Source organism: Canis aureus, chromosome 30 (assembly GCF_053574225.1).
Source record: "Canis aureus isolate CA01 chromosome 30, VMU_Caureus_v.1.0, whole genome shotgun sequence".
NCBI lineage: Eukaryota > Metazoa > Chordata > Mammalia > Carnivora > Canidae > Canis > Canis aureus.
Window position 1 is genome coordinate 31234697 of NC_135640.1, and position 20594 is coordinate 31255290.

The window sequence follows — 20594 nt, forward strand, 5'->3', positions numbered from 1 at the left end:
CTCCCCGACCTGGCCTATCCCAAGCCAAAGCGGGGAAGGAGGGCACCCGGGTCCACCGTCTTCCAACCCTCTAAATTCCTCGCACGTCTGTACACTAATCAGCAGGTCTTTAATAAAATCACATTCTGTGGGGGCAGGTCCTGGTGCTAAATAACATAGGTGGCTTTTGTTAAAAACCCTCCTCCTTCATAAATTCAAAGTGGCCCTGGCCAGAAGAACATGCAATGCCCCTCATGTCATACTTTGGTTTTGCTCGAGGGTGGCAAAATGCTGGGACCCCCGTCTCCCCGACTGCACCCAAGCCTCCCTGTATGGAAAGAAACTCTGTGGCAGCACCAAAACTCAAAGGGCCTTGGCCCATTCTGTAACTGAGGGTGCGCGCCCTCGCCTGGAAGAAACTTCCTCCCACGGAGCTCCTCCCTGCATCATCCCTCTGGGTAACACCCTTTGAAGGCACACAATTGACCAGCTCCTCTATCACAGCAGGATTGTGCACTCCCCCCACCCCAAGTCTTGCCACCATTTGAATGAATGAGACCCCACTTGCAGGGGAATGCGAGCCTCTGAGCTCAGCCTCAGCCCACTGGGGAGGAACCTCTTCACAGAGCAAAAGAGCTCCGAGGTCTTCTAGAAGAATCTCACCCACGCACAGGAGGAATCTTTCTGTAACCACAGTCTAGACCTTTATGAATTTCTTAATGAGGTCCCTGGAGACCCCAGGAACAGTGCAAGTCTTATGCTGGAGGGGTGGGGAGGAAGGTACAGGAGGTGGGAAAGGGGATGGAGGGGGAAAACCCACCGAACTACTAATACCCCGTACCTTTTACACTGGGGCATTGTTTTATTTTCAAACACTCTGTCCCTGGCCAACTACTGCTTTATCTTTCAGGGCCTTCTTTCTTTCATCTTTAAAAAAAATTTTTTTTGTTAAATAAGTGACTTGGCCTACAATGATGAGAACTTTTCTTTTTCAACACAGGAGTGATTACCTATATAAAAAACTGAATTTTTAGGGGATCCCTGGGTGGCTCAGCGGTTTAGCGCCTGCCTTTGGCCCAAGGTGTGATCCTGGAGTCCCCGGATCGAGCCCTACATCGGGCTCCCTGCATGGAGCCTGCTTCTCCCTCTGCCAATCTCTCTCTCTCTCTCTCATTCTCTGTGTGTGTGTGTGTGTGTCTATCGTGAATAAATAAATCTTTAAAAAAAATAATTTTTAGAGATGAAATGACCTGAAGTCTAGAATTGTAAAAAGCTGAAAAACATTGCTGGGGCCAGTTCTTTCTGGTCCTATATTGAGAAAAATACAAGACAGACACACTCAGAAACATACTCTACCCATCTGCTTAATTTAGAAAGGAAAATATGTATATGTACAGGCAGGACTGTCGGATATACACAACTGTGCATACACACAACCCCCGCAGAGCAGTGTTTTAGATACAGGAGTCCAATGGCTGGAGACAGCGAAAATAAGGATCTTTCTTGGGGCGCCTGGGTGGCTCAGTGGTTGAGCATCTGCCTTCAGCTCAGGTAGTGATCCCTGGGATCAAGTCCCACATCCGCCTCCCCAGAGGGAGCCTGCTTCTCCCTCTGCCTCTCTCTGTGTGTCTCTCATGAATAAATAAACAAAATCGTAAAAAAAAAAAAAAAAAAAAAAAAAAAAGGATCTTTCTCTATCACGAGCCTGCATGGTGGTCAGGAATCTGGACATTGCCCATAGGAACCGCCTCTCTTTCTGCCTTCCCGCCTTTGCCCCTCCTGCACTCTCCAACAGCAGAATACCCTGCCATATCCGACTTCCAGTCGAGGGTTCTTTTTTTACTTCAATTTTTTATTTTTTTTTTACAGATTTTAATTGGAGTTCAATTTGCCAACATATAGCATAACACCCAGTGCTCATCCCATCAAGTGCCCCCCCTCAGTGCCCGTCACCCAGTCACCCCCACCCCCTGCCCACCTCCCTTTCCACCACCCCTTGTTCGTCTCCCAGAGTTAGGGTCTCTCACCGTCTGTCTCCCTTTCTGATATTTCCCAGTGGAGGTCTCAATGTGATTCCTATATTCTCACCTGCCTTCCTGGTAAGGGAAGCACAGGCTTGACCTTCCCCATCCACTAAAGTGCAGTCGCACAAACCGTTTCTCCTGCAGACCGCAAGCTCCTCGTGGAAAGGAAACAACCAGTTGTGAACCAGCACACCCAGTAGGCCCTCAGCAAAGCTCTGGGGATGGGATTTCTGACCAGGCCCCACCCCCCACCCCCCACCCCACCCCCCCCACCCCCCGGAAAGCCTGGGCTTCAGCAGGCCACCTGGATGGCAGGAATTTTGACCCGCAGAAGGTTGGTCCAGGGCTGCCTTTCCTTCCAGGCAGGGGGGCAGGAGAGGAGAGGGAAGCTGGGAGGGAGAACTTGCGGGGGGGGGGGGGGGGGAGGAAGTCTTTGTCAAAGCTCTTTGGACGAGCGTTAGAGAGGAGTGAAATTGTCAGCTAATGAGATTTCCGAGCCACGTGCTCCCTTTTAAGTGTAGGCCCCCAATTGATTTGATCCCCCGACGGCAGCAGGGGGCACAGCTGCCTTTCCACATCCCTAAGGGCCAGAGAATTCCCAGAACAAGTGCAAGAAGGCTCGGAATCATCGTTAGCAGAACATTAAATGGGTTATCTCGTATATTAATTGATATCTATCTAGCAAGAACGCTCCTGGCTCTTCTGTCTGTGGGAGCCAGCCTCCTGGGGGTGCCTGAGGCAGGCGCGGGGAGCAGCATGGTATAGGGAGCATTCCCTGGGGGCCTCTGCGCCCCCAGGACAGACTGCAAGCCCCTCACCTACTTTGGGCTTGCGTGCTTTACTGGGCCGGTCGAGACCCCTGAAGCCGTGTTACTGCACCTAACTCAACCATGTGCCCCAACCAGCAAAAGGGTGTTGAACCTGGAAACATCTTTTCCAATAAGATCTTTCTTTGCAGCCAAACCTGAGGTTGCCTCTTTTAAACTATCTGATTTGGGGCTGTAGAGGGGCTTTTTTTCTCGTTTTTGTTTTTGTTTTCCCTGTATGGAACTGGCTTCTCTCTTTGCCTAGAAAAACTAGCAACGCGGGGCTGGTGGAGCAGAGGAAAAACCAGTCAAAACACAGATAAGGGCATTTTAAAGACCCAGTGAAATCAAGTCTCTCCTTCTACCTTCCCTGGACAGTCAAGCCTCCACCTTGGGTTTCTTTCTCCTGTACTCAAAGATCATTACTTAGCAACTTTGGTGTTTGCCACGCAAAGACAACCTCCCTGGTGGGGCTCTTTAGGGCGGGGGTACAAAAGAGCGTATTCTAGAAACCAAGGATTAACTAAACTTCTGCCACAAGACATGGCTCGAATTTCAGTTCTACCAGGAAGTGTTGTCTCCCGGCCTCCAGGTATCTCTTTGTTCAAACCTCCCTCCATCCGGGTGCTAATCACTTTGCACAGTGCCCATTGGTTCACTGGCAACCGCTTCCCACCTGGCCCAGGTGTCCTCCCAACCCAGGCCTGGGCCTCAGCACAGCCTCAACGAAGAGGGAAGAAGAAAACAACGAAAACCTAATGGAAATTCAAACACATAAAAAAAGGAGCCGAAAGCGATTAGATAACTATAATCAAACCTAAGGCCAAGTAAAATAAACCCGGCTTTGAGGCTGAAAACAGTCCTTCAAGCTTTCTAAAATGAAACAGAAGCCAGGGAAGTGGAGAAGAGACACGGGTCTATCCCCTGGATAGATCCCCTCTCATTAGGGAACATCATTAGATCATTAGATCCCCTCTAACTGGGGAACATCATTGCAGCGTTTCGTTTGTGGCAATCACTGCGCTAAACTGATTATTTTTCACTGTCTTTTGAACCCCTGCCCCCCGTCCCCCCACACACACACACCGAGACGGGAATACACATCATCCCCACTTTACAGACTCGGGGAGATGCAGATTAAGCAGCCCGGCCTGGCTCACCCAGCCCGCGAGGGGCTCTGGGCAGGTCGGGGAACCCGAGACTCTGACCTCAGCGCCAGCTCCAAGGTGCACCGGGTCGGCACGCGCGGGGAAGCCGACCGCGGCGCCGGGCCCACGGATGCCCCGCGGATGCCCCACGGATGCCCCACGGATGCCCCGCGGATGCCCCGCGGCCGCGTGGGTCCCTCCCGTCAGGCGGGCTGGGCTGGCCGGCGTCCCCCAGGGCTCGCGCGCGTCCTTCAAGACTCGCCAGCACGCAGGGGAAGGCAGGCTCGGAATCCCGCGGGGCTGATGGCGCAAGGCCTCGGGATGCTAGCGGGACGGGGGGGCTTGCGGCGGTGCGAGCCCCGACGGCCGGCGGTCGGACAGACAGAGCCCCCCGCGGGCCGGGGCGCCGCGGTGCAGGGCGGGGGCGGGGGCGCGGGCGCGGGCGCGGGCAGGCCGGCTTCCCCGCAGCGTGTCTCCGGGCGTCACCTGACAGCGCGCACCGACTTCTCCCGGCGCGGAGGGGGCGGCGGCGGCGGCGGCGGCGGCCTGGGCCGGGGGAGCGCAGCGCGCGGCTGTCGCCCAGGGGCGAGGTCCGTAAACAAAAGCGGGTCCCCCCGGCCGGGGCGGCGAACCGCGCGGCGGGCAGCATCGCGGCGGCGGAGCCCGCGGGACAGCGCGGCGCGGCCGGGGTCGGGGTCGGGCCCCGGGGACCCCGCGGACCCCGCGGACCCCGCGCCCGGGCCAGTCATTGTCTGCGCGCGCGCCGAGGCCGCTAGAGACGCCGCCTCCCGGGCGGGCAGCGGGTCCCCGGCCCCGAGCGGCGGCCCCCGGGCTCTGCGCCCCGCGGCTCCCGCCCCGATCGCCAAGGTGAGCGCCCGCGGCGTCGCCGGAAAGCCGGGCCTGGAGCTGCCCAAGTCGGGCGCCGCGGCACACGCACACGCACACGCACACGCGCGCACACACACACGCGCGCACGCCCTCCCCGAAGTTGATAAAATCAGCCGACAAACACAAAGTGCCGCCGCCGCCGCCGCCGCCGCCGCGGAGCCCGAACGCCGCCGCCCGGGCGCTGTCACTTTCGCCGGGCGCCGGGCACCTGGGCGCCGCTGGCCCGCCCGCCCCCCGCGGCTCCCCGTCGCCTCCAGCCTCCAGCCTCCGGCCTCGGCTCGCCCGCTCCTCACCTCCCGCGGGTGTGAGCGCGGGAACAATACGGGGAGAGCGCGGCCGGGGGAGCTAGGACCCGCCGGGAGGCCCAGGGTGCGGGGCCGGGGCTCGGGACGTGCCCGCCACGGGCACGCGGCGGCTCGGGGCATCCTCGCCGCGGCCCCCGGGGCGGCTCCGCGCCGCCCGCCCGCCGTACTCACCCGCGACGCTCGTCCCGGACCTCCCGCGACGGGCCCGGGGACAATGCGGGGACGCGGGGCTCCGGGGGCTGCGGGCGCTGCAGAGCTGCGCGCCCGACGGCGGCGGCGCTGCTCGGCCCGGCCGCGCTCCGGCCCGCTCGCCGTCTGCCAATGGGAGCTGTCAGGGCGCCTCCGCCGGCGGCCCGGGGGGCGGGGCCACGGCCGCCCGTGGGAAACCGAGCTCCGATTGGGCCGCCCGACAATCGCTCCGCCTCCAGGCGGCCAATCAGAGGCGGCGGATGCGGGAGCGGGGCGTTCGGACTGGGGCCGGAGTGACAACAGCAGCACGCTGGGTACCCGCGCGGCATCCCGGCCCCGGCCGCCCGGCTGCGGGGATGCGGGCGCCGCGCGCTCCGGCGCTGCCACCCGGCGGGGCTCCGGCGGCGCGGCCGGGCGGGGAGCGGGGGAAGGCGGCGGAGGCGCGGCGGGCTGGGGGGCGGCGAGGGAGCCCCTAACAAAGCGGCTTCGAGAGGGCCGAGCGGCCTCCGCCTCCCCCGGCTATAGGTCGGCCGAGCTGCCCGTCACTCCGCATAGGTGGAGGTGGCCAATGACGTACGGAGAAGGAGCTCGGGTTGGCGCGCGCGCGCGGCTCGGCGTCAGTGGGATTGGTCGGAGGTAAAGGATTTTCCTGCCACCTAGGGCTGGGAGGGAGGGGGACGGGTCGGGGGCGGGGGAGAGCCCAGAAAGACGTACCTGCGACACGTGGTCTGGCTCGGGAGGCGTGCGCCTGGCTCTAGGGGGAGACGGGAACTTTTTTGCGGGAGGCAGGGAAACCCCAAGGCCACCCGGCCCCGCGGCCGCTGCGGGAGGCTAGCGCCAGCCGGGCGCCAGGTGCGGCAGGCGGCCTTCCCCCAACGCCGGGAGCCCCGACTCCCCGAGCGGACCCGCCTTGCCGGCGAATGGACCTAAGATCACAGCGCGGGGCTTGGGCCTTGCATCCCCCTACGGGGCCGAGTACGGTTCACGGGGACCCCTGGTGCCTGCTCGTAAAATTCGGAAACGAGGCTTGCGTTTACCTTGCGGGAGCTCGTGGGGGAGGCCGACGCCGGGACGGGCACGGGGACGGGCACGGGGACGGGCACGGTGGAGAGTAACCAGGCTTTCCCCACGCTGGGCCACAGCTCCCTCCTCACTTTAAGAGCCTTGGACTTCGCCACTGAGGAGAACAAAGGCTGGGGGAACATTCCCTGACTACCTGAGAGGTGGGCCGGCCTGGGCTCCCGTGGTCATGTGGCTGAAAACAAAAGGAACCGTGAAGGCATTGCCTGTGTCCTAGAGGGTAAACCCGAAGGGGGGCGGGGGGGGGACTAAAAATCCTCCTTGGCTTCTCCCTCCTCCTCCTCCCCTCTGTTGTCGCCTACTTCCCAAATCCATGCCCTCCTCCGGGTTTTTCTCTCACTCGACCACATCAAGGGCCTCCCACGTCTTTCTACTCCAGCCCTCCTGAAATCTCTGCTCTGCAGAATCATCCTTCTGAACTGAAAAATCTCTTTTTTTGCTCCCTCACCACTGGGCTCTTGCCTTTGTCCAGAATACCACACACACACACACACACACACACACACACTACTTTTCCCTCTCTTAACTAGCTCCTACCCATTCTTCAGAACCCAGTTTGCAGGCAATACATGCATGCAGTAGACATTTGCCAAATTCCAACTGTGCAGCAGCCTTTTAGGTACTGGGAACCTCCTGTATCCAGTCAAGGTTAGAGACCCCACCCCCCACCCCCAGGGCTCCGCTGGCCTCTGAATTCTGTGGGCTGAAATGCCAATTAAGTATGTCTTCTGCCCCAGCACAGCACTCCATTCCATCCAGAATCTTATCTGTCTCGTTCTCTGCTGTTTCCTAGTGCCTAGAGCAAAGCCCGGTATATTTGGGGCACTCAAAAATATTTAATCAATAAATATAGAGGAGCTATAATTAGAGGTAAGACCTTTGAAGATTAGAAGTGCTTCTTAGGCATCAATTTTGAGAATGGTTAGGAGATTGAAGACTGATATGTCTACCAGGTGCCAGGATGGGTGTTGCAGGGAGCTTTCTGAGTGAAGTTTGTTGAGAATTTTCCAAAAGATACCCTTTCAAAAAACTGCCTTCGTCTCAGCCAATACCTTGCTGAAGCTTCTCAATGAAGAATCGTTCCTTGGTGAAGATTTCATCCCAGCAGGAAGAGCAATTTTATTTTTAAGATTTTATTTGTTTGTTCATGAGAGACATACAGAGAGGCAGAAATACAGGCAGAGGGAAAAGCAGGCTCCCTGCAGGGAGTCCAACGCGGGACTCGATCCCAGGACCCTGGGTCACACCCTGAGCCAAAGGCAGACGTTCAACCACTGAGCCACTCAGGTGTCCCAAGAGCAATTTCTTAAGTAGTTACAAGTCATCATATTGGAAGGAGAATATATGTGTATATTCATATATATAATGGGAATATATATATGAATATGAATACAGTGTTTTTTGCAAAGTATGTTCAGAAGTGCATGTCCTCGAGCTAGGCTGCCTACTTTCAAGTCAGCCCATCATCATCTAGCTGTGACCTTGGGCAAGTTACTTCAGACTTCTGTGTCTCAGTTTCCCCATCGTTATAACTGAGATGACAGTAGTGCTCACTATATAGGATTGGCATGAGGATGAATGAGTTAATATTAGTCATAAGCTTAGAAGAGTGCCTGGCATATAGTAACATCAAATACTGAGTCTTTTTTTTTTTAAGATTTTATTTATTCATGAGAGACACAGAGAGAGAGAGAGGCAGAGACCCAGGCAGAGGGAGAAGCAGGCTCCCTGCAGGGAGCCCTATATGGGACTTGATCCCAGAACCACAGGATCACACCCTGAGCCAAAGGCAGACGCTCAACTGCTGAGCCACCCAGGCGTCCCAAAATACTGTGTCTTAAATAAACATCTCCTAGGGTGCCTGGGTGGCTCAGTCAGTTGAGCATCTCACTCTTGATTTGGCCTCAGGTCATGGTCTCAGTCGTGAGATCCGGCCCTTAGTCCATCTCTGCGCCCTGCAAGGAGTCTGCTTGAGGTTCCCTCCCTCTATCCTTAACCCCCCTGCTTGTGCTCTTTCACTCTAAAATAAGTAAACGAAATCTTGAAAAATCAATTGGTAAACATCTTCCACTGGAGACGCGCGTGGTGGCAGCTGCTGAGGCGCCCTGTGTCAGCGGGAGGTAACTAAAGGCTTCCCGGGAGGTGAGCAGTTGGAGCTCTCTGCCTCACTCAGGGCCACCGCCAGCGTGGCCATGTTGTGAAGGAGGTGCCACTGTTGCAAGGTGAACTTCAGATGAATCCCGAGTGGCCCGCCTGATCGCCTTTGGCACAGCTCCCGCTGTTCTAAGGAAATCTGAAAAGCAGTTAAGGGCACTCAGGAGTTCACTGGCCGGTGTGGATCCAAGCTCCACCACTCTCCAGCTCTGAAGCTTCGGGCAGCATACTCAATCCTTTGCAGGCCTCACTTTTTCCTTCTATGAAATAGGAGTAACCACCTAACCCGTAAGGATGTTGAGGGGGTTCAAATGAGGTCACGCACGGCCCACAGCGCGCACTCATAAAGGTTAGCTCTGGGGTTTAGCTACGTTTACGAAAGACTTGGAGTCAGTGTCCTGATCTCTAAAATGGAATAATGAGGGGCAGCCTGGGTGGCTCAGCAGTTTAGCGCCTGCCTTCGGTCCAGAGCATCATCCTGGAGTCCTGGGATCGAGTCCCACATTGGGCTCCCCGCATGGAGCCTGCTTCTCTCTCTGCCGTGTCTCTGCCTCTCTCTCTTTCTCTCTCTCTCTCTCTCTCTCTCTCTCTCTCTGTGTGTCTCTAATGAATAAATAAAATCTTTTTAAAAATAAATAAAACAAAATGGAATAATTTTGCACTCTCAGTGGGGAGAGTGTGCAAGTCTGTATCTCAGGGTCATGAATTCAAGCCCCACGTTGGGCATAGAGAGGACTTTAAAAAAAAGAAGAGGGAGGAAGGAAAGAAAGGAAAGAAAAAAATGGAATAATGGTATTTCATTACATGGTTGAAAACCCTGAGCAAGACCATATGAGAAAGGCTTAGCCCTGCCCATTAGGAGGAAGTGGATATAAAGGAAAGCACCCCTTTGGGTTCTTTCCATCATGCGCTCCCTCCCTGAGCCCCACCCACATCAACACATGAGGACTTTGCCTCTCGGGATCTGCTCGGGCCGACCTGGGGAGCCTCTCCCCCAATCACGGTGCTACCCCGGAGGTTAGCAGAATTCAGCTCATCCGCCCTTCGGGTACATTTCTTGACCTCAAAAGCTACCGCAGGCTTTTGTGCTGTTTCTTGTCCGCTTCACACAGTATCTTGTTGCTTCACACTGTGGCAAAGAGCGGGGGGGCATTTTGATTAAAACACAGACAAATGCCATCTGGCAGAGTGTTCTAGCATCCCATCTCCTGAGGGCACTGTTGACATCTAAAGAAAACACAGCGTTGGCATAAAGAGGAGAAAAGGGAGCGGTCGGAGGCAGAATTAAGGGTGTAGGACAAGAGAACGAGCAGAAATTACGTTTCTAGTACATGACCTCACCTCCAGCCCCAAGTCAACATTTTCTTCCCCACTGTTGACTGAGAGCCTCACGAAATACAAATGTAGTTAAGTCACAACAAGTAGCCTTCCCTAGTAAGGCTACACCGCAGAGATGGGCCCACGTGCTTACTTGTGTCACCTCTGTTCCTGACCCGGGTGTCCATTTGAACAGGGGCAAGCCTAATGGATGTAGGATCTCTGTAATCCCACAGGATCCTGCACTCAGAAGGGCTGCACACTTGGTTTCCTGCTCTGCTATTGCTGTCTTGAAAATCCTAATTTTTTTAACCCTAAGTTTTGAACAAGGAGCCCGACATTTTCACATTATGTAGCCTGTCCTTCACGTACGAGTTGTACTAGGTGTTTGCTGTGTGAAAGGTCCTTATGGGGTTCAACATAAGTGTAAAGTGTCATCTGGTGTTTCTATGCCAGAATTCGTGAGGCAGGCCCAGGTGTTATATAGACAGTTGCCCTTGAGAGCGTGGAGATCGGGTCCAGCCATGGACATCAGGCTGACAAGGGGACGCATCTGGATCCTCTGACCGAAGAATGCCAAGAAGATAAACAAGGACAACCCAAGAGCCATGAAGAAGACTCCCAAGAGAGGATACACCCTCTCATAGTGCTTCATCTCATGAGTCAACTTGACTAGGCCACAGAGTACCCAGACGTTTGGTCAGACGTTATTCTGAGTGTGTCTATGAGGCTGTTCTGCATGAGATTAATATTTGAATCAACAGACTGAGCAAAGCAGATTGCTCTTCTTAACGTGGATGGGCCTCATCCAATCAGTTGAAGGCCTGAATAGAACCAGAAGGCTGACCCTTCTGTAAGGAGGCTTTCCTCTTCCTGACCGGATAAGCTATGACATTGGTCTTTTCCAGTCTTCAGACTCAAACTGAAACTTCAGCTCTTCCTGGGGCTGAGCCTGCTGGCTTCAGATGGAAACTTACACCATCAGCTCTCCTGGGTCTCCAGCAAGCAGATGACAGAGCTTGGGACTTGTCAGTCTCTGCAATCACATGAACTAATTCCTATAATAAACCTTCTCGCCATACACCTTTCTGTGTGTGAGTGTGTGTGAGTGTGTATATGTAAATATCTCCTTTTGATTTGTTTTTAACCTTGACTAATGTACACCCCAATAGTATTCCCTACAACCACTCAACCATTCAGTGTTTCTCTACATCTGGTGACTCAAAGTGTGGTCTGTAAACCAGCACTGTCGGCCGGTATCAGAAAATGTATGGTCCCAGGCCCCATCTCCGACACACCGAATCCAAATCTACATCTTTATAAAATCCTCACATAATTCATCCTCACATAAAATTTGGGAAACTCATCAGCCTTCTTTGAAAATGAAAGACACCTGAGATGAACGACGATGTTAAAAACAACTGCTTGGGGTACCTGGGTGGCCCCGTGGGTTGAGCACCCGACTTTTTATTTCAGCTCAGATTGTGGGGATTTGCTCTGAGCGTGGAGTCTGCTTGTCCGTCTCCCTCTGCCTCTCCCCCTGCTTGTGCGCACTTTCTTTCAAATAAATAAAATCTTTAAAAAATGGTAAGAATAACCTTCCTACTAAAAGAATTTCTTTAGTTTCTTACCTGAGGACACATGTTGGGAGCAGGGTGAAGGAGGTTCCAGAAAAGGACCTAGGGAGCCAGCACACTTTCCCAGCCATGACAAACCTTCAATGGTGGAGAAGAGACCGAGGAAGCCTCAACACGCAGACTCGTGTCCAACCAATGCGAAGAAACTCAAGGTCAAGGAGGCAGGGCCAGACAGCCAGGCCGCATCACAGCCGGGGAACTTAGCATTCCCTCCTCTGTGTAATGTGCTTGGTTGCATTTTATTTTCTGTGTTTTCACTGAAATGGCAGTTTGTGGAGAAACTCTCCCACTTGGCTGTGAACAGGCTCTGAGCAACAGCAACACTTCTGCAGAATTGGCAAGGACAGCGCTGTGGAATATTTCAGAAACTTCAAGGCAAAGGGACAAACAAACAACTACGGGGGAAAAAAAAAGAAAAGAAATTCCTTAAAATGTGTTTTAAGGGGAAAGAGCTGGAAATCCAAAACAATTACCGGGAATGCATCCGAGGGTCTCCCAGAGAAAACCAGTTCGATGCTATTCCTTCTGTGTGCTCCCACCCTCGCCCCATTATTAATTCATCGACAAGGGAAAGAACAAAAGCTCCCCTGCAAACCACAGCTACGGCCTGGCGGTGGGGCTCCCAGATGCTCTACCAGGTCTCAGCCTCATGGACAACCCCCCCCTTTGCATTATAGTTGCACGTGTTATGTTCGATCCAGGTGTGCAACATAGTGACCTGACAAGTCTGCACGCTCTGCTGTGCTCACCGCCAGCACGGCCACCACCTGCCCCTGCACGGGGCTCTGACGACCTGGCCGATGACATCCCCGGGCGGTGCCTCTGTGACTGTCCCGTGGCTTACACACCCGGGGAGGCCGAGAGGGGAGGTCAGGGCTGCTGGCGCCCGGCCGCAACAAGCCAGACGGCTCCACCTGCCTCGCGCCAGCCGCTTGTTCTTGCTCCACGCAAGGGCCATCCCCCCGGGGTCTGACAGCACGCTATGGAAAATGCTGGAAGGCAGCCATGCTGCCTCAGCAAAACAATCACTGGACTTAAAAGAAGCTGCTCATCCCAGGAAGCACACTGGTGCAGTGGAGCCACAGACGTCAACCTCCCAGAAGAAGGGGACAGCCCATTTTCTCTCCATCTCGAGATCCTGCCCCTCCACGCGCGTGCGCGTGCACACACACACACACACACACACACGCATGCATGCACATCTTCTAGAGAAACAGGAGTTCAGGGCCGCTGCGTGGCTCAGTGGTTGAGCATCTGCCTTTGGCTCAGGTCATGATCCCGGGGTCCTGGGATCGAGTCCCGCATCAGGCTCCCCGCAGGAAGCCTGCTTCTTCCTCTGCCTGTGTCTCTGCCTCTCTCTGGATATCTCTCATGAATAAATAAATAAAATCTTCTAAATAAATAAATCTTTTTAAAAAGAAGGAGGAGGAGTTAAAGCAGAGAGGCTAGTGGTTAAAAGCAAAGACTGCCCTAAGTCAGATCTTGCCTCTGTTCCGTACCGGCTGTGTGACCTTCAGGAAGTTTAATTAATGTCTCTGTGCTTAAGTGCCTTTGTTTTATCCCGGGCTGCTATGACAGGACGCTACACACTGGGTGGCTTACACATTTATTTTTAACTTAGAATAAATTAAAGCAGTTAATTTTCTTACAGTTCTGGAGAGGAGAAGTTCAAGATCAAGGTGCCACCAGGGAACTCTCTTGGCGGCTTGTAGACAGTTGCCTTCTTGCTGGGACCTCACCTGGCCTTTCCTCTGTGTGCGTGCTGAGAGAGAACTCTGCTGTCTCTTTCTTTTCTCATTAGCCCTAGTGGATTGCGCTCCCCTCCAGCCCCGCCAGCTCCCCTCTTATGACCTCAGGTAACCCTAAGTAGCTCCTAAACACCCTGTCTCCAAAATACAGGTGTATTGGGGACTGATAGCTTCAAACTATGAGTTGGGGGAGGGCGGCACAATTGAGTTCATCACAGCCCTCCTCGGTAAAATGAGGCTCGTGATACTGTCCATCTCACGGGGTGTTATGGGGATGGGATGACTCCATACAATAAAGAACCCAAAAAAAAAAAGAACCCAGACCAGCACTTTGCCGACGTTAGAGACACCTACGGATCCCAGCTCCCCTACAGAGAGTCCGGCCCAGTTTTGACCAGCTCGCCACACATCTCTTCGCAGGTACCCAAAAAGCTTCGTGAAATTAACACGCCCATAATCTCATTGCACCTGCTCCACCACCTTCCCCCAAACAACAGACAAATTCCAACAACCCCTTTTTTTAAAATTAAGAGTTTATTTTTAGGTAATCTCTGTACCCAATGTGGGGCTCGAACTCCCAACCCCGAGATCAAGAGACCCATGTCTACCAACTGAGCCAGCCAAGCGTCCCCACCCAATAACGTCTTTTGTCTCCCAGGTCACTTTCTGGCCTTACCACCTAGAGAGACAGTGCTCAGGCTAGAAAAATGGGAGGAAGCTTGGACTTGCCCCACCCTTTACTCCTCAGTAAATAAAGGCCCAAGCTTTATCTATGGGTAAATCCAACCTTGGAAATGATTCTGGCCCCCTCCCATCTGCAGGCCCCTGCTCCTGCCCCTGCCCCAGCTCACACTCCCACCTTCTGGCAAGGACCATAGCCTTCTCAGTGGTCCCTCCAAGGCAGGTCTCCACCCCTCTGTCACTCACTCTTTGGAAAAGCCTCTCCATTAAATAGAAGATAAAGAACATTGATTTCTCCTGGGCCCTGAAGACCCACTCTGCCTTTCTGATTTCCCTCGATGCTCCCGAACTTGTCCTGCTCCCCGTCTGCACGAGATGACCCAGGGCTCCCTGGCCAGCTTTTTCTCTCCTCCACCCTCTGCCTGGAATACCTCCTCGTGTCCCAGCCCTCAATGCCCAGTGTGAGCCTGCTGCCCATTCAAAGGCAGGGACCCTCTTCTTCCTCACGGCTACTGATCACCTGCGATGTGTGAGGCCTTACGTTACTGCGGTTTCTGATTCGACTTTCCATTTCATATTCACGTCATCTTTTCAAAATATGGTCTATAATCTCTGTTTAGAAGATAAAGAGATTGACTAACTTGCCCCGGGTCAGAGTGCTAATGAGTGATTCTCCCAGAGGGAGGCCTGTGATTATTTCCCCAGCCCCTGCTCCCCGCCTCCCAAGCAGAATCTGTCACTCCATTTTCAGAGCTGACACACGCAGCCAGTGCACAGGACACCTAGCACAGCGTATTTGAGGCAGAAGACCGATCCATTTCGGAGGTGTTTACAGGAATCGCCATCGGAAGGCCTCATTTCTTTTTCTTTTTTTTTTTTTTAAATGTCATGTATTTATTCATGAGAGACACAGAAAGAGAGACAGAGGCAGAGGGAGAAGCAGGCTCCCTGGGGAATCCAATGAAGGACTTGACCTAGGACTCCAGGTCCATGGCCTGAGCCAAAGGCAGATGCTCAACCACTGAGCCACCCAGGCATCCCGGAAGGCCTCATTTCTTTTCTGGACCCAGTGCCCTCCGTTCCCAGAGGGTCTGGTGGTGCCTCCCTTTAGGGTGTCCAGGGCAGTTGTCTGTACTGCTTTTTGTGGAAGATAAGCAATGTGCACTGATTAGGGACATGATCAGATTTAGCAGGCATTTAAAACCGTCTGCTCTGTGCCACGTAATGTGCCAGGGCTGAAGGCAAGGGGCAATGCACAGACAGAGAAGCCATGGCTTCTCCTAGCTTCCACAGTGCACAGTGCATGGTGAGGAGAGAGGAGAGAGGCAAGCAGCATCGAAAGCAGGAATGGAAACACTGGGCGGGGGAGGGGGGTAAGGGGGGCACTGCCTGGAAGGGAAGTGCTGAGCATGGGGCAGGAGCCAGCTTCAGACTTCCACACTGGAACCCCAGAGTTTTTTTTTTTTCTTTTAAGATTATTTATTTGAGATCATGAGAGCGAGAGAGAGCGGACACAAGCTGAGGGAGCAGATTGCAGAGGGAGGAGAAGCAGACTTCCCAGTGAGCAGGGAGCCTGATGTCGGGCTCGATTCCAGGACCCTGAGATCATGTCCTGAGCTGAGGGCAGACACTTTGCCGACTGAGCCCCCCAGGCACCCCAGAACCCCAGAGCTCTGGCATGGGCTGCTGTTAAGGCGAAACAGTGATTGGCTCCCAGGGAGTATAACAGTTTGACTTTTTAAAGGACTGTAATAGTCTGTAATAGTCTGTTGGGGCTGCCATGACAAAGTGCTACCGACGGGGCAGGGGGTCGGGCCTTAAACAACAAAATTTACTCCCTTGTTGTCCTGGAGGCTGGAAGTCTAACAGCAAGGTGTCAGCAGGGCTGGTTTCTTCTGAGGCATCTCTGCTGGGCTTATGGATGGTCGATGTCTCCTGGGGGCCTCACGTGTTCTTTCCATCCTGCACAAGGGTCCCTGGTGTCTCCCTCTCTGCCCCAGCCTCCCCTTCTCCTAAGGGACAGCAGTCCTATGGGAGTTAGGCCCGTGGGAAGGATCTCATCTTAACATCATTAACCCCCTTGGGGTGAAGCCTTCAACACAGGGATTCACAGGGGAGGCACCATCCGGCCCCTAACAAGTCCCACTGCTGCGGAGCATGAAGGGTCAGTGCAGATCCCCTTGTCCCATCATATTTGGGTCCCTTCTCCTGACTGAGTAACCATTGGTTGAATTCAATTGGATTCTTTGGTTAGTTAGCAAAGGGTCACTGAAAAAGTGTCCTCTCTCCTCAGAAGCATTTCTTCTCTCCTTTTTGAAGAGGAAAGGGCAAGATGCATTATTGGGATTTCTAAGTGCTTCTTTGAAAGCCTGGGAGTGGAGGAGAATCATAGTCAAGGGACTCTGGGGTCAGAGAGAGGAGTCCAGCAAAGAGGGCAGGTGCACTGAGTGGGGGAAGCAGGTGCATTGAGGGGGGAGCTGGGCGGGGCAGGGCCTGGGAGAAGGCCCCTTTCTCACCGCATGTACAGTCCCCACCACCACCCAGTAGTCCATAGGTGCCTTTCAATAGCTGCATTAATCCTTCCCTTTGGGATTTATGTGAATTTTTTTCCCTCTAAAACAAGTGTTGCTTTTATTGTTTCAAAACGTGTGGAATGTGAGAAGCAACATTCCAGGGCCTTGGAGTCCCTGTAACTACAACTAGCTCCTTGGATTGGCCAAACCCCAACTTCCTCACATAAAATTGGTAACTGGAAACCACTGCCCAGTGCAGCTGCCCAGGCATCTTCCCCCCCACCCCCGCCCCCCCCTGTGCTTACTTAGGACTCCTATAGTATTGCTTTGGCCAACTGATGGAAATATAAAATGTGCGCTATCCAACCCCCATCCCCCCCACCTCCCACCCCCGGCATTTACCACTCTAAAGTAATTCCTGATTGGAAAAAAAGAGCTTGGATGTTATTGCAAGACATTTCAAATAGCCAGCTACCAAAGGACAAAATAATCCCTCCTGCTTTAAAAAAAAAAAAAAAAAAAAAAAAATTGTTTCATGTAATAAACTCTGGCTCTAATCCTAAAGAGAAAATGTACAAAACGGGACCAACAGGTGCTTTGCTGAAGTGGGTCACATGGAATAAAATATCTGAGCGTAGAAGGTGTGTTCATATTGATCATGTGATAAATACCACTTTAAGGAAGAGGTTACCTCCTGAGTGAATTTTGCTTCTCCTTGACTGACCTGCTACACTGGTTTCCTATTGCTACTGTAACGAATTATCTCAAATTTAGTGAAACCCAAATTTACTGACTTAGACTTCTGGCGTCAGAAGCCTGAAATGGGTCTCCCTGGGCTAAAATCAGGGTGTTGGCAGGCCTGCATTCCTCTCTGGAAGCTCTCGGGGAGAATCTGTTGTCTTTCTTTTTCTAGATTCCAGAGGCCGCCCACACTCCTTGGTCCATGGAGCCCTTGCATCTTCAAAGGCAGCAATGGCCAGCGGGGCCTTTCTCATGCTGCACACCTCTGACACTGACTCAGCTCTGCCTCCTGCTTCCACTTTCAAGGACTCTTGTGATTATTTTGTGCCCACGCGGATAATCCAGGATAATCTCCCCACACCAGACTCAGTTAATTAGCAACCTTAATTCCATCTGCCATCTTAATTCTTCCTTGTTGGGTAATCTACAGTAGTCACACATTCTAGGGATTAGAATGTGGGCACCTTTGGAGGCCATTATTCTCCTACTATACCCACTTAATGACAAGTAATGAAAATACAGTGTATCTCAGGAGTTGTGTGTGTGCGCTGTTTATTGTATCTGTTTAGATTTATTAGACTTTCCCCCTACTATTTGTTTTATTTAAGTATAGTTGACACATTATATTAGCTACAGGTGTACGACATAGTGATTTGATGTCAAATATTACAAAATGCTCTTTCCCTATTACTCTTTTTTTTTTTTTCCAATTTTTTCAGTGATCTCTACATGCCACAAAAGGCCCAGACTCACAACCCCAAGATCAAGAGTCGCATGCTCTACACACCGAGCCAGCCAGGCATCCCTTCTTAGGTCTTAATTGGAATCAAACAATCTGCACATATATAACATGATCAAAATAGTATATACCATTCCTTTCCTTCTCTTGCTAAATGCACTTCCCTCTTTTTCCCCAAAGGGCTTGCTACTAAGAGATCCTTGAGTATCATCCTTTCTAAGAAACCTACCAGTTCTAATTGTTGGCTCAGAATAGGGATCCCTTAGTCAAGAAACAATTCAATAAATTTGTCCACAGTTAGTTGTTTTCCGCCGTGGACAAATTAAATTTGTTTCGCTCTATAGCTGACTTAACAGCGTTGGTCAATACTTCCTTTTTGAAAACCCCATCTTTAAGTACCGCTTGCAATTTCCACTATGGCTTTGGAGATGAGGGAGGCCGGGGGAAGAGAGCTGGCTTTGTATTAGGTTTGTTGCTTTTGTAGTAGGAGATTCTGGAAAGGGCCGATTCTGTTTAAGTCATTAAGTAGAAAAATGACAAATGTTCCTCTTGTTCTGATCATGAAAACACGTGTAGGCCAAGACGAGGAAATTCTGGTCCTGAAATGATCATCGTTACAACATTAAGTACATTCAGAATTTGTACTTCTCTAATTTTTTTTCTCCTGAGTTTGGGTTGACAGTTTGGTAGAGATACTTCAAAGAAGAAGTAGTGAGTAGGGGGTGAGGAGGAAACAATGTTTATGTCTAGCAGCACCTGGGAGAATGTGTAACATCTGTCATTTTGATCTCCGTTGACATCTTTCCCACTGGCATCTGCAAATGTAATAGAGGGAGATAATCATTTCCCTTTTTATTCTTATCTGTTTGGATCTTCTCTTCTATTATACCCGCTCCAGTATTATTACCACTATTTATAGAAATGAATGGCCCTTCCAAATATGTGCTATAAAACAAACCCTTCAGTGTGGGGTTGCACGGATTTAGAAGAGAAAGGCTTAACTGAGTGACTTTTATTTTTTACAATCATTAGGGAAAACAAACAAAACTTCCAGCATCCCCAACCGCTGCTTTTTCTTTCTGAACCTGCTTTATTTAAATAGCCCCTACTGGGGCACCTGGGGGACTCAGTTGGTTAAGCGTCTGACTCTTGATTTCGGCTCAGGTTGTGATCTCAGGGTGGAGAGGTTGAAACTCGGATCAGGCTCCACACTGGGCAGAGAGACTGCTTAAGATTCTCTCTCTCCCTCTCCTTCTGCCTCTCCCCACTCCCTCTATAAAAAATAAAACTAAAAATAAATCAATAATAAATGAATACATAAATAGTCATATCAACTCTTTTTTTAATATTGTATTAATTTATTCATGAGAGACATAGAGAGAGAGGCAGAGACACAGGCAGAGGGAGAAGGAGGCTCCATGCAGGGAGTGTGATGTGGGACTCGATCCTGGGTCTCCAGGATCACGCCCTGAGCCAAAGGCAGATGCTCAACCACTGAGCCACCCAGGTGTCCCTCATATCAACTCTTGAGTTGATTCTAAAAATGGGGCTCTATGGGATCCTGACATCTACCCAGGCAAACACATTTTGGTCTGGGTCTTGGCCTCCAGTCTTCTGTTGGGCTAGTGGAATACTGTTTCATCAAATACTTGTCACAGAGGTTTCCAGCTCATTCAAGTTTGATACTAGGTGGAAGAAGCGGTTCATTTGTCGAACAGGCATTGCAGAAAGTTCCTCTGCAGGTCTACATACATTTTTTGGTTAGGTGTGTATTTTTCTTAAAGTAAGCTCTACGCCCACCATGGGACTTGAACTCAGAACCCTGAGGTCAAAAATTGCATGCTCTACTGACTCAACCAGCTAGGTGCCCCTAAGGCTGTATTTTTAATAAATGTGTGTGAAGGGAGGGAGCTCCTTTCAAATTACATCTCTTGAAGAAAATCTTTGATGAGGACAATCTCTCCATCAAAGATTGCTATTATTAGGGCACCTGGATGGCTCAGTTCGTTAAGCATCTGATTCTTGATTTTGGCTCAGCTCACGATCTCAGGTCATGGGATGGAACCCTCCATCTGGCTCCACGCTCAGCACAGTCTGCTTGTCCCTTGTCCCTCTCCCTCTGTTCCTCCCATCCCTCTCTCTTTAAAATAATAAATAAAATCTAGGGCAGCCCCGGTGGCACAGAGGTTTAGTGCAGCCCAGGGCATGATCCTGGAGATCCTGGATCGAGTCCCATGTCGGGCTCTCTGCATGGTGCCTGCTTCTCCCTCTGCCTGTGTCTCTGCCTCTCTCTCTCTCTTTCTCTGTGTGTTTCTATGAATAAATAAATAAAATCTTTTAAAAAATTTAAAAATAAATAAATAAATAAAATCTATTTAAAAAAAAAGTTGTCACTATCTTAGGTTGGCCTGACTCATTTAAATACACTGACTTGGGTCACAGAAAGGAGACAGAGAGAGGAGCCAAGTGTCACAGATCATGTTCCAGGGGAGGCAGGAACTGAGCTGGAGATAAGCCTGTAGGAAGTGTCCTTGGGATTCAGAGATCCTGGGAAGGGAAGGGCCAGATGGGGCAGAGGGAGAAGTCTCAATACAATAGAGTCTCAGTGAAGACCTCAGGAAACCCTGTGGGTTGCTCAGAGCTTA

The 20594-nt window shown here is 51.9% G+C and overlaps 1 protein-coding gene and 1 long non-coding RNA gene across 3 annotated transcripts in view; both read right to left on the reverse strand.

Moving 5' to 3' along the window:
* Nucleotides 1-5449, reverse strand: part of TIAM1 (TIAM Rac1 associated GEF 1) — a 378364-nt gene extending 372915 nt beyond the window's left edge. For both annotated transcript variants that reach the window (XM_077878962.1, XM_077878965.1), the window contains exon 1: nt 5322-5449. The gene's annotated coding sequence lies outside the window, so the exon portion shown is untranslated. The remainder of the gene's footprint in view (nt 1-5321) is intronic.
* A 2057-nt stretch (nt 5450-7506) lies between these two features.
* LOC144301833 (uncharacterized) overlaps nt 7507-20594 on the reverse strand; it is a 93834-nt gene continuing 80746 nt past the window's right edge. Inside the window, exons 4-5 of the long non-coding RNA XR_013368733.1 lie at nt 11522-11922; nt 7507-9702 (exon numbers count right to left, since the gene is read on the reverse strand). This is a non-coding gene — a long non-coding RNA (uncharacterized LOC144301833). The remainder of the gene's footprint in view (nt 9703-11521; nt 11923-20594) is intronic.